Source organism: Microcebus murinus, chromosome 2 (assembly GCF_040939455.1).
Source record: "Microcebus murinus isolate Inina chromosome 2, M.murinus_Inina_mat1.0, whole genome shotgun sequence".
NCBI classification, from domain to species: Eukaryota; Metazoa; Chordata; class Mammalia; order Primates; family Cheirogaleidae; genus Microcebus; species Microcebus murinus.
In genome coordinates this window covers 92,903,797-92,917,924 of record NC_134105.1, presented here as the reverse complement: position 1 = coordinate 92,917,924, position 14,128 = coordinate 92,903,797, and the positions used below count along the sequence as shown (strand labels likewise).

At 40.5% G+C, this 14,128-nt stretch overlaps 1 protein-coding gene across 2 annotated transcripts in view; it reads left to right on the top strand.

Moving 5' to 3' along the window:
• Positions 1-1,732: 1,732 nt before the first annotated feature.
• Positions 1,733-14,128, top strand: part of DENND2C (DENN domain containing 2C) — a 74,363-nt gene continuing 61,967 nt past the window's right edge. For both annotated transcript variants that reach the window (XM_012778407.3, XM_020282199.2), the window contains exon 1: positions 1,733-1,833. The gene's annotated coding sequence lies outside the window, so the exon portion shown is untranslated. The remainder of the gene's footprint in view (positions 1,834-14,128) is intronic.

Genomic DNA, 14,128 nt, shown 5'->3' with positions numbered 1-14,128 from the left:
TACAAGTTACTAAATTAAACATTCTATTCTCAGACTAAAAAGGGCATTAATTCCCATTATGTATACCTCCATGTTACCCATGAGAGGGCAGTAGAATACATACATGTGAATTTATTTATTACATCCACACAGCCCATAACAGATTTGGTTTCATATTTGGTTCTCAGAATTCAATCTGCCTCATTTTGCCAAATAATCATCCTGAATGCAAAATGCAAAAAATAAATTTCTAAATACATTAGGTAAGGATTTTATTTTATTTTTTTATTTCATATTAGACAAAGTCTCATTCAGGCCACCTCCCCCGACCCCCACCAGTAGAATGAGGTGGCATCATCATAGCTCACAGCAACCTCAAACTCCTGGGCTCAAGCAATTCTCCTGCCTCAGCCTCCCCAGTAGCTGGGACTACAAGCGCGTGCCACGACAACCAACTAATTTTTTCTATTTTTGTAGAGGTTAATTGTTCTTATTTTAGTAGAGACAGGGTCTTGCTCTTGCTCAGGTTGGTCTCAAACTCCTGACCGCAAGCAATCCTCCCACTTAGGCTTCCCAGCGTATTAGGATTATAGATAGGCGTGTTGTTGTTTTTGTTGGGGGAGCCCATTAAAATCAGTGTCCAAAATTTACTACAAACAATATTCACATTTATTTCCTCATTGGAACATGATTTAAAAAAAAAAGTCTTGTCTTTACTCCTCCCCCCCCCCCATCTTAGAATGTAATTCCTGTTTTATTGTCTACAAGTCACAGTTTCACAATGGTTTGGGATATGTTGCCTTTATTGTTTTGGTTAAGTTGGCTTCTGGCAGTCATCTGTGATGTGTAACCAAACACCTCTCTTTCTGGCAGTCTTCTATTTTGGTACCTCTATGTGAACAAATGTGGGAAGAGTTTGGCCACCAGACCCAAAGGCTGGGGTGGGGTGCGGGTGGAATGGGGCGGGGCAAGGTGGGGTGACTAGCAAGTGCCTAGGAAACAGGCTCAACTCGTGCTTGTCTCCCAGCCCTAGTGAAACTGGGCTACCGCTTGCAGTAGGCACAACGCCATGCACATACCCGAGCAAGAGCGTGTTGCAGGCGGAGTGCTTATGCCTGTGTGTCTCACCAGGGCGTGGGGCCGACCTCAGGCGCTGGCAGTATAAAGGCACCCTTGCTCTGAGACTCCAAGCGTGAAGTGCTAGAAGCGTTATTTGAATCTCTTTACATTTCAAGTTGGCACCATATCGCAATTGCCTGAGAAATGTTTTCTCCTTGAGCTCAGCCAGGGAAACGGTGCTGCTGTTTCACTGGAGATCCTAGGTCTACTGAGCCCCGGGGCAGGCGACAGATCTATGGCTTCCTCGAGTGAGGTGCCTCTTGGATTCCCTGACTAAACTAGGCTTTACCTTGCTGAGTAGTGGTGAAGCGTCAACCACCTCGTAAAGTTCAGTTCCGTCGCCGCGGGGCCGGTCTGACGGCGGGCGCGGCTACAGCGACGGAACTTTGGCTCGAGGCCTCAGCCGGACCACTGTGGCGCCGGTCACCTGCCTGTTGGGGCCGCAGCGTCACGGTGACAGAGGTCCCGCGGGGGCAAGGTTCTGGGCCGAAAGCAGACCCGAGGCCGGGAGGCGCCCCTCGCGACGGCCGGGGCGGGGCCGGGGGCGGGCCGAGCGTGAGGGGTGGGAACAGGGGCCAGTAGGAACCCGGCTTGGCCGGGCCTGGGCGGGGCCTTCGGCCGGGCCTGCGGGGGCGGGACGGAGCTGGCCAGAGTGGGACCCTGGGGACCCGCAGCTCCGCGGAGTGGGCGAGGACTTCGCAGCCACGACTGGAGGCAGCGTCCAGGCCCAGGCAGGTAAGAGCGGGGCGACCGGGGCAGAGTCTGAGGCCGTAGGGGCTTCCGCCACGCAGGGCGGTTGGCGTCGATTGCTGGGCGCCGGGCGCGGGGCTGCGGCGCCGTTCGCGGGCGGCGCGGTGGCCGGGCTGGCGGAGGTGTCTGCCCCGCGCCCTGTCTCCACACCCCAAGGAACGCCCGGGTGTGCGGTCCCGCGGACCCCGGCCTTTGGGATGTGCACTCGGCGGGCTGTGGCGACGCCAGGCTGAGGTCGACGCTCACCTCAGAGGCTCGGGGCCCCTAGTCCGGGCGGCGCTGTCTTTGGCGGAGGAGACAGGGAGCGCCCGAAGCGCGGCGGAAACGCGGGGGCTTTCGCCAAGTTTAGCCAGTAAACTTGAACTTCGACATGCTGAGACCGTGGACTTTTAAACACTTTTTTGTGTGTGTTTTGATTCTTAACAGAATCTGACAAGCACAATACTGAAAGTCGTCAAGTAAATTCATTTTAAAAATCTGATATGGGAACACATAAGGAGCATTTGAGTAACTAGCATTGTAAAGCAGATGATCAATCAGATCATGAGTCAAAACATGGGAGCCTGGTAGCCAGGACCCACCTAAGGCCAGATGTGATACCTCGGTCAAATTAACTTTTTTGCGCCTCCCTTTCCGTAACTATAAAACTGGCATGTTTATGCCTTATGGGTATTCTGAGAGCCAAATGAGATGAGAGAGTATTCTACAAATGTCAGATGTTATTTGTGCATGTGGAGCTTGCATATTCTGTAAAGCAGCTATTAAGTGCCTGACACGTAGTAGGAACTCTACAAACCTTTACCCTAAAGCTAGTTTTAAATAAAGTGCTAAATCCCTGTTCATTGTGTAAATAAATTATTTAATCTCTCTTCCCACAAAATCACCATTGTTTGAAGTGCGGTCTATTTTTAACTGATTCAGGAAATTTTCTAGAATAGCAGCTAGTATTATCTATACACTGTTGCTGAATCATTCTCCACGAAGTTTGGTAGCAATCAAATAATCTTTGCCTTATGTAAATATCTGTAGTTTAAGATACCTGGTAAACTGGGGATATTGCTTCAAATTAACTTTCATTCATTTTTGAAAATTGAGGGTCCACTTATAGGAAGATTCAAGTCTTCCAGAAGAAAGCTGTATTTTTTTGTACAGCCTTTATTATAGACATTTGTGTTTTTTACTGGGTATGGGTATTTATGTGAGGGATTTTAGGGGGGAGATGGGAAATAAAAAAGGGAATGGCAGTTCTTAACGAGCAGGCTTTTACTGGGGATACTTGTAGGTGTGTTCTGAAGCAGTTTCCCAGGCAGAAACCAGGAAGTGTAGTAATTGTGTTTCTTGGTCTTTCATTAGTTTTTGTGTGTATTGAATGTGGCAATAAATTTTTTAAATGGAGAAATAAAGGAAAAATATTAATTTTTCCTATTGACAATAGTCTGTTTTCTAAAGCTGGAAATTATATTACTTTTAAATGATCTGTAGTGAGTCTTATAGGCAAGAATTTTAAACCACTGGAGACCAAGATCAAATTATATGGAGGAGTAGAGGGAAAGTTTCTAGCGAATATAATTTTTATGTTGCTTTAAAAGCTTTATTTAAACATGTTTCAACAGTTCAGTGGAAGATGGGTGTTTTGAAACTAAAACACAAATTTTAAACATGTGCACCATATACAAATTTTGCTGTGATTTATAATTTGTTGATTTTGGAAGTCCGAAGGCTTACATTTACATTATTTGTTGAACACCTATTGTATTCCAAGGCACAGTTTTAGCACGTATATATATTCACATATGAGCAGTATATAATTCTTCCATCTAGGAGATTATACCCCACCAAGTGGGCTAAAATAAGTACTGAAAAAGCTGTTTTTAAAGCTTAAAGTAGGCTGGGCGCAGTGGCTTATGCCTGTAATAGTAGCAGTCTGAAGGCCGAGGTGGGAGGATCGCATGAAGTCAGGAGTGGTCTGAGACCAGCCTGAGCAAGAGTGAGACCACGTTTTTACTGAAAATAGAAAAAATGAGCACTTGCCTATAGTCCCAGCTACTCAGCAGGCTGAGGCAGGAGGATCACTTGAGCCCAGGAGTTTGAGGTTGCTGTGAGCTAGGCTGATGTCATGGTATTCTAGCCAACCCCCCCACCACACAAAAAGTTTATGGTAACAATAACATCAAACAACATTCATTAGACCTATACTGTGCTAGACAGTATTCTAAATTCTTTATATGTATTAGCTTATTTAATCCTCAGAATAGCACCATGAAGGATATTGTTATTACGATCTTTTCATTGAGAGGCATAGAGAGGTTGAGTAACTTGCTCATGACCAGGCAACCTAGGTAGCAGAGGTAGGATTCAAATCAGTCACACTCCAAAGACTCTGACTGTAACCTCTGCACTATACTGTTTCAAATTCTGTGAGTGAGTTAAGATGAAATCCAATGGGTATTTAAAAAGAGAGTTCTATGAATAATTCCTTCAAAAAGAAGGAAAGAAAGAGAGAGAGGGAGAAAGAAACTGGTATTGCAAGATATAGATGAAGGCATGACCAAGCTACAATTTAATTATACTTTGTATGTAAGAACTTTTTTTTTTTTTTTGCTGGTGAATGACATGAGATTCTTTTTGTTTCTAAGCTCTCAGTCACTCAATAACCACAATTATGACATTATCTTAACAATATGAGGTACTTGTTTTTCAATAAGAAGTTAAAAATGTCTGTTCTCAGACCATAAGTTAAATGTTATCAAGAAAAGAAAATGCTTCCCTGTCTTTAAGAAACTTATAACTAGACATGTAAATAGGTCCCTAAATTTCAGTGTGATAAGAGCTATAATAGAGGTATAGATAGAGGTTAATGGGAATGCACTGATGAGGAAAAATCATTCTACGTGTGGTAGGGAGGAGGGTTAAAGAGATGACACCATATTTGAATTTGGCTTTAAAGGATGAATAGGCATTTGCTGAGGTGGGGAAGGAAATAGAAGATATGAATGAAAACCAGGGATAAATGTGAAAATATGTGGCATGTTTGAGGAATGTGTTGTAGTCCATTGTCACTAAAGGTCAAGAGTGTATAAAGATGGGTGATTGGGCTCAAGAAGTTAGTGCCTGGAAATAAATTAGAAAAAGAAAATTGCAGACCTTGTTTGCTGATCACATTAGGGTCACTATAATTACTAGGTAAGGATGAGGTTTTAGTTTCCCTCATTTGGAACAAAGAAGTGAGTGATTAGTCCAATTTGGTAGAATCTTTACTTAGAAGTACAGGATAAATTATAAAACAATAAACAGACTTAAGAAAGTAAAAAGTTATGATTCAGAAAGAGAAAAAAATGCCTGTAGGTGACAGGTGGTGAAGAGCCAGTATATCATGCTAAGGACTTTAGACTTGATTCTAAAGACAATGGAGAGCAAGTGAAGGATTTTAGGTACTGGTAATTAGGAAAGATAACATGGAGACGATATGATATGGATGCAGATTGGATGGAGAGAGGCAAAAGATAGAGAGATCAGTTAGGAGGCTATTGCTATTGAAATAGTCCAGATGAGAGAGAATAAGGGCTCGAGCAGGAAAATAGTAATAGGAGTGGGGAGGACAGAAGATGAAGATGTAGAATTGGCAGGGCTTAAAATAGATTGGCTCTAAGATGAACGGAAAAGTAAGTGACTTCGTTTGTTAGCTTGGAAAACTGTATGGATAAAACATCTTATTTTATTTTTTAATGTGTGTGGGGAAAGATAATCATTTCCATTTTGAATATGTTGAGTTTGAAGTGTCTAGAGAACATTCAAGTGGATGTTAAGAGAGGATCCAGAGCCCAGAAGCAAGGCTGAGATTGCTGATTCAGATTTCGTAGCTAGCCAGTAAGTGGTAATTGAAGCCAGATGAAATTGCTCAAGAAGAGCATGTAGAGTCAGAAGAGAAGAGTGCCAAGGATAAATCATTTGCTTTTTATAAGTGGAAGGGATCGATTATTTATTTATACTAATTTAGCCTTATAAATTATTATTATTACAAAGTAATGAAATGAGTTTTAATTGAAAGTTAAATAACTTTTACATCCAAATGAATTCTGTTCTTTTAAAATTTCTTTTGGGAGTCATTTATTTCAGAATACTGAATGTACAAATGCTCCTTGATTTATGATGGGGTTATATCCTGATAAACCGTAAGTCGAAAATATTGTAAGTTGAAAGTGCGTTTCTGACTTAGGATATGTTCAACTTAACTGAATGTGACCCCATTGTAAGTGGAGCATACTGAATACACACCACTTTCTTAACCATGGTGAAGTTGAAAAATTGTAAATCAAGCCATCGTTAAGTCAGGGACTGGGTTGCCCAAAGTATTATTGGAGCTCCTCTTAAAAAAAAACAAACAAAAAAAACACAACTTTATAGCAAATTCACAGCCACGGAAGATCTTTCAGCTTTATTATAGAATTATTTTTCCTCTTCTGAACTTTCTATGTACATAATGTGTATAGCCTATTTACCTTGAATCAAAGCTTTGAAAGCATATGCCTATCCTATCTCTTGATTGTTAGCTCTTGGAAGTCAGAGAAAGATGTTTGCTGGTTGATTCATCTTGATAACCAACCTTCCTTACTCAGTCTTGGCTCCATATGGCTTAGCCATTTCCAGAATTCATATTCATCTTCAAAGAATGAATGTTTGCCACACTGACGTGACTCAAAAGAATGTGTTATGGTTTTGAAGCATTCTCAGAAAAGGTGTTCCAAAAATATTTTCCTCATTTGTAGTATCATTTGAATAATTGTTTGATCTTCTAAGGCAAGGGTTAGCAAACATATTCTGTAAAAGGCTAGATAGATATTCTGTAAAGGGCTAGATAGTAAATATTTTAGACTTTGTGGGCCATGAGGTCTCTGTCATAACTACCTAGATCTGCCAAAAAAAGCAGCCATAGACCATGCTTAAATGAATAAGTATGGGCTGTGTTCCAGTAAAACTGTATTTATGGACACTGAATGAAATTTGAATTTTGCATAATTTTCACATCACAAAATATTATACTTATTTGATTCCCCCCACAACCATTTGAAAATGTAAAAACCACTTTTAACTCAGAGGCCTTACAAAAACTGGCAGTGGGCCACAGTCTGCTGACTCTAAGTGATATTCTTTGAAATATTTGGATTTGTAAGTTTTTTATTTTTTTGAGACAGAGTCTCATTTTGTTGCCGAGGCTAGAGTGCTGTGGCGTTAGCCTTGCTCACAGCAACCTCAAACTCCTGGGCTCAAGCAACCCTTCTGCCTCAGCCTCCCAAGTAGCGGGGATTACAGGCATGTGCCACCATGCCCAGCTAATTTTTTCTATGTATTTTTAGCTGTCAAAGTAATTTCTTTCTATTTTCAGTAGAGACAGGATCTCACTCTTGCTCAGGCTGGTCTCGAACTCCTGAGCTCAAATGAGCCACCTGCCTCAGCCTCCCAGAGTGTTAGGTAGGATTACAGGCATGAGCCACCGCATCTAGCCTTGGATTTGTAAATTTGGTTTAAAAAAAAAAATAGTTCTTCAAAGTTATACTTCTTGTTTTTAAATTCTAGTACATTTCTTAAAATATCTGAAACATTTTCATTCATCCTCCATTTCTCATTTAGAATAAGTAGAAAATATTTCTTTTATTGGTTTGGAACCTGAGATACAGAAAAATAGGTTAACTTGTACTATGTCTGGATCCAAAATATGTTTGAGGCTGGGCAAGGTGGCTCACACCTGTAATCCCACCACATTGGGAGGCCAAGGCAGAAGGAGCACTTGAGGCCAGGAGTTTGAGACCAGCCTGGGCATCATAGCCAGACCCCCATCTCTACAAAAATAAAATAAGAAAAATTAGCTAGGTGTGGTGGCCTGTAACTGTAGTCCCAGCTACTCAGGAGGCTAAGGCAGGAGGATCACTTAGCCAGGAGTTCAAGGATGCAGTGAGCTATGATTGTGCCACTGCACAATCAGCCTGGGTGACAGGTTTTGTTATTTGAGACCACTTCCCCCCCCCCAAGAAAAAGTTTGAAAATATTTTTCCATATTCAATACTTTTTAAAAAAAAACAAAAACAGAGTCTCAGTCTGTCCCCCTGGGTAGAGTGCTGTGGTGTCATCATAGCTCACTGCAGCCTCATAGCCTCAGCCTCCTGAGTAGCTAGACTGCAGACACATGCCATGATGCGTGGCTAATTTTTCTATTTTTAGTAGAGATGGGGGTCTCACTCTTGCTCAGGGTGGTCTCAAACTCCTGAGCTCAAGCGATCCTCCTGCCTTAGCCTCCCAAAGTGCTAGGATTACAGGCATAAGCCACTTTGCCCAGCCTCAATATTTTTAATTGAATCAATAAAACAGTGATCTTTTTTGTTTCAGTGAAAGTGGGGACATTGAAACCTGAGTGAAATAAAAGAACAAACTTAAAGGAGTATCCTGCACTGGTTCCCAGAGAGTTGGACAGGATGAAATCTTTTGTCTTTTTCTTCTCTAACTTGAATGAATAATTTTTATCCTAAGGAAAAGGAAACATGAAATTTTTTCACCTCATAGGTATTATAGCATGTTATTAATATAAGATTGAAGGGTTATGTAAGTGATGGTGAGATAAGGGAAGGAAATTTAAAGGACTTATTTTTTCATGTCTAGCTATCCCAGGTGTTTACCCTGTTTTCGAGGAGGAAATTGAAGATTTTTTCCCTTGTATCTTAGATTCTTGGTTAGCTGCCTGAAAATAGAGTTTTTAGCATTCAGTTTGAGCAATATTAATCTATTTACGTTAAAGATTATTATTTATGGTCTTTTTTATAGTTAGATTTCTAATTTTCATGATTTTTATAGCAGTGATAAATAATTTTCCTTCGAAGTTTGAATTCATAGAAATAACACATTTTTTTCTGTTTGGATGTTAAAATTTAGGATAGATTGGTGAGTGTGTGTTATTTTTGCTGCTACTTAAAAGGGATATTTTGCTTTTTTTCTCTTTTTTCTCATTCGAGTAAAAAAACAAAACCCCCCAGCTGAGTGGGACATGTTTGTTTTGTTTGAAAACAAAGCCCCCCAGCTGTGTGGGACATTAGTTACTTAGCAATCTGAAGCATAATTTTGTATTTAAATATTTATCCATTCTCTTTGATATTCTGATTAAATAAGAGTCTATTAAGGCGGTAATAATAGGGCCTGCTGTGAGGAAATGACACAGCCTGCTCCACAACAGTATTTACTGAAAATCCTCTCTTCCCTGGTCCCTATTTAAACAGTAAGGGGTAATGCAGAGCAAAAGAGGAAAATTATGTGAATTAGAGTGATGGCCAATTTGATCATGACCTTAATGCAAGGCTGCCATGGCACAGTTAATTTATATTAACATAATTCAAGGTCAAGCAAAGTGTGGGAGAATTTTATCTGCTGTTGGTGAAAATGGTGAGTCATTCAACCAAGTTTTACTTTTGAACTCTAAATGCATTTGTCAAGTAAGATATTTTCAAGAGCTTAATGATAATTGTAATTTAAAAATTAAACTAGATCAATATGCCTTTAAAATTTGTTTCATTATAAGAAGAAAAGAGCAGGAAGTGGAAAATACGGAGGCATGTTTAATAGCTGGATCTGAAGGTACAAAAATGTTGACGAAAATGGTGACCTGAAAAAATATGAGACTTTTGGCTGGGCGTGGTGGCTCATGTCTGTAATCTTAGCACTCTGGGAGGTTGAGGCGGGAGGATCGCTCAAGGTCCAGAGTTCAAGACCGGCCTGAGCAAGAGAGAGACCCTGTCTTTACTAAAAATAGAAAGAAATTAGCTGGACAACTAAAAATATATAGAAAAATTAGCTGGGCATGGTAGCACATGCCTATAGTCCCAGCTACTTGGGAGGCTGAGGCAGCAGGATTGCTTGAGCCCAGGAGTTTGAGGTTGCTGTGAGCTAGGCTGACACCACAGCACTCTAGCCCAGGCAACAGAGCAAGACTCTGTCTCAAAAATAAAAAAGTATGAGATTTTTAATCTGGCCGGGCGCGGTGGCTCACGCCTGTAATCCTAGCTCTCTGGGAGGCCGAGGCGGGCGGATTGCTCAAGGTCAGGAGTTCGAAACCAGCCTGAGCAAGAGCGAGACCTCGTCTCTACTATAAATAGAAAGAAATTAATTGGCCAACTAATATATATAGAAAAAATCAGCCGGGCATGGTGGCGCATGCCTGTAGTCTCAGCTACTCGGGAGGCTGAGGCAGGAGGATCGCTTGAGCCCAGGAGTTTGAGGTTGCTGTGAGCTAGGCTGATGCCACGGCACTCACTCTAGCCTGGGCAACAAGTGAGACTCTGTCTCAAAAAAAAAAAAAAAAAAGTATGAAATTTTTAATGAAGATTATTTAAAATATGGTTTTATCAAATGGGCAAAACCTGACTAAAATGACAGACTCCATGCACTCATAATTATGTTGCAAATGAAAGTTGAAAGTTAGAAATCAGCCAGGCACAGTGGCTCACTCCTGTGATCCCAACACTTTGAAAGGCTGAGCTGGGAGGATCCCTTGAGGCCAAGAGTTCAAGACCAGCCTGGGGAACATATCTGGTCTTCCTTTTAGAGACCATATCTCTAAAGGGAAAAAAAAAGAACAGTTAAAAATCTTTAAAGTTAAAACGATTTTTAGAAACATAATATACATATTTTTAATAAGCCCTTTCAAATATTTTCAAAGAAAGGGAAAAAAGATAGTTATCTCAATTCCCTGTTTATTCAAGGACTATTCCTGAGGAAGATTTAAATTAGTTGTGTATCAGTGGCATAAGAGAAAAATGGCTACATGTCTCTTGAAAAAAGTATTCATCTAGAATACATGGATGTTGTATTTATGATTTTTAATGATAAGTTAGCTGAAAGTTAAAAATTGTACTTCTTGGTGATGACGTTATCTCTATTCTGTACCATTATGGGACATTTCAGCAATCTTTGTAAGGTTACAGGCTGGTACAGATTTTACAATCCAAATCGATGGAATCACTGATGTTGTAAGTTGTACTATGCTTTTAGTTTGTGAAGATAATAGGGAGGATTTTCTTGTGTTGTTTAAATTTAACCACAAAAGTGAATTGTTGATCCTCATAAGTTAAACTGGGAAAAAGTTTTTAAATAATTACGAGTAATAGAATAGCAAACATTATTAGGAAACATAAAGCATTTATTTTAACAATTATTTGAAACCGCTAACAGTGCTTTCCTCCTACTCTACTCCCACCCCCCAGGGTCTCACTTATGTTTTTTTGTTTACTTTTGTTTTTTGAGACAGGGTCTTGCTCTGTTGCCCAGTCTACAGTGCAGTGGCTTTGTCATAGCTCACTCACTGCAACTTAAAACACCTGAGCTCCACCTCTAGCCTCCCAAAGTAGTAGGATTACAGGTGTGAGCCATCAAGCCCAGCCTCACTTATGTTTTAATGACTGTCTCCTCAGAGCACCTTCCAGCACTCACAGGGAGGGAAGGAGTTAGAAAGAGAAATAGAGGGAGAGTGGGAGAGAGAGAGATGTACGAACATACTGTCAGTAGTCAAAGCAATACAGCTGACAGTGTAGGCATCCTCCTGCTTTTTTTCTGAATTTCCAAGGCAGCAGGACAACTTGTCTCCTTAGAGCTTTCCTTCCAGGAAAGGCTGAGTATGGGTGAGCACACTGCCCAGCAAGTCATTCATTATGGGTTCTCTTTCTCTCCCATTTATTCTAAGGGCTAAGAATACTATTTGAAATTGCTGTTTTATATATCACAAAACTTTGACATGTATAGAACACCCTCTGAATCTCACCGATGTATTGAAGAACATCATTGAAAGTTAATTATATTAAAGGAAGCTTGCTGAGTAGCCAAGTTTTAAAAATATTTATTCATAGTTAATCATATATATTTACTATATCATGTCATAATTTGATAATTATTAAGAGAGAAGGTGCAAAGCAGATTGTACAAATCTAGAATTTTTTTAGTTGAAAAACAGTCTTTTAGCCAGGGGGTGGGGTGGTGTGCACCTGTAATCCCAGCTACTCTGGTAGCTGAGGTGGGAGGATCACTTGAGTCCAGGAGTTTGAGGTTGTAGTGAGCTATAATTGAGCCACTGCACTCCAACCTGGGCAACACAGCAAGACCGTGTCAAGGAAGGAAGGAAGGAAGGAAGGAAGGGAGGGAGGGAGGGAGGGAGGAAGGAAGGAAGGAAGGAAGGAAGGAAGGAAGGAAGGAAGGAAGGAAGGAAGGAAGGAAGGAAGGAAGGAAGGAAGGAAGGAAGGAGAGAATCTCATTTGGCAGATATTTTCCAATATTTTTAGAATAACAAAATTTGCACATTTATCTGATATTTTTGGCAATCTGATAAACTAACCTTGAAGCTATCTGCCGAAGGGTTCCAAAAGTCAGTGTTATAATAAGGAAGTAACACTTGCTACTATATCTATTACTGTATCTTTCAAACACCATTACTACATTTCAAAGACAGCATTATCTGTGAAGAAAGTTTGAACAAAATGCGTAGAGATTGTTACATCTCACTTCTATGTCACCAAACTTTAATTATTATTTTCTTGAAAAGAAATTTGAAACATTAAAGAAAAAAATTTGGCTAAAAAGTTCATTTGCTCCCCCATCACATCAACAATTGAATTTAATGTGTACTCCAAGAGGAGAATGAATACTTACAGCTTAGTTCTTCATTTACTCTGAAGAGTGGTTACATAACATTGCTTATCATTATTTTGTATTAAGACTAAAGAACTTCTGCTGAGTAGAAAGAATGTATTGCTATTTTTACTATTCTTGACACCTTATTGTTTCCACTAGGGTTTTCGGTCTTAGCACAATTAAAAGAGAAAGAATAAAACAGAATTCGTAGTGAACCTAGTAAATGCCCTTGTGTTTAACTAGCATTGTCCTTGTGTTTTCTACACTGGAATTAATTTACAAACAGGAAAGGTTACCTACTTAATTAAGTCAAATCTTTTCTAATTTTCATTTTTTGTCTATTTTGGAAGTTTAAATAATGATAAAATAATAGTTGATCTTAACTTTATGTTGTACTTCATCATATGTAGTAAGGATAATTATTGTTTTGTGGAACTTCTTCAGGTGTGTGTGTGTATGTGTGCATGTGCACACACGCACGTGTGTGTTGTGTTGCCAAATATATTTCTTACCGTGGATTTAGGTTTAAAAAAATCAGGAAACACTGGCCTATAGTGCGAGAGAAGATGGATTTGATTCAATAGGTAGTCCTTCTCTCCCACTAAGCAGGCTCAAGACCCTTAGGGATTGTGTCTGTTTGTATGTGTGTGTGTATTCTATTACTATAAACCATACCAACATACTCCTTTGCTGTTACTGCCTTAGACAGTCTGTCTTTGATTTTCCATTCTTCTCCCCCAAATTATGATTGATCACTTTTTTTTTTTTTTTTTTTTTTTTGGAGACAGAGTCTTGCTTTGTTGCCCAGGCTAGAGTGAGTGCCGTGGCGTCAGCCTAGCTCACAGCAACCTCAAACTCCTGGGCTCGAGTGATCCTTCTGCCTCAGCCTCCCGGGTAGCTGGGACTACAGGCATGCACCACCATGCCCGGCTAATTTTATATATATATATCAGTTGGCCAATTAATTTCTTTCTATTTATAGTAGAGACGGGGTCTCGCTCTTGCTCAGGCTGGTTTTGAACTCCTGACCTTGAGCAATCCGCCCGCCTCGGCCTTCCAAGAGCTAGGATTACAGGCGTGAGCCACAGCGCCCGGCCTCCTGATTGATCACTTTTGATATTATTATATATTTCTACTTTCCTTGTATTGCAGCCCTCAAACTCAGTTTCTCCCTCCAAATATCCCTCTCCTTCCCTCAATACTCCAGATCTAACTTTTGCTGCCATCATTTCACTAGGTTCCTTGGCTCCACTGATCATCTGTTACGCTAAGAAGTAAAGCATTCCCCCAGGTAGGGATTTCACTAGTTTCTTATCTTTGGCCCTTCTTATTCTTGTGTCCAGCTTTATTTATTTTTTTATTTTTTTAGAGACAGAGTCTCACTTTGTTGCCCAGGCTAGACTGAGTGCCGTGGCGTCAGCCTAGCTCACAGCAACCTCAATCTCCTGGCTCAAGTGATCCTCCTGCCTCAGCCTCCCAAGTAGCTGGGACTACGGGCATGCGCCACCATGCCTGGCTAATTTTTTGTATATATATATTTTTTAGTTGGTCAATTAATTTCTTTCTATTTTTAGTAGAGACGGGGTCTTGCTCAGGCTGGTTTCGAACTCCTGACCTGGAG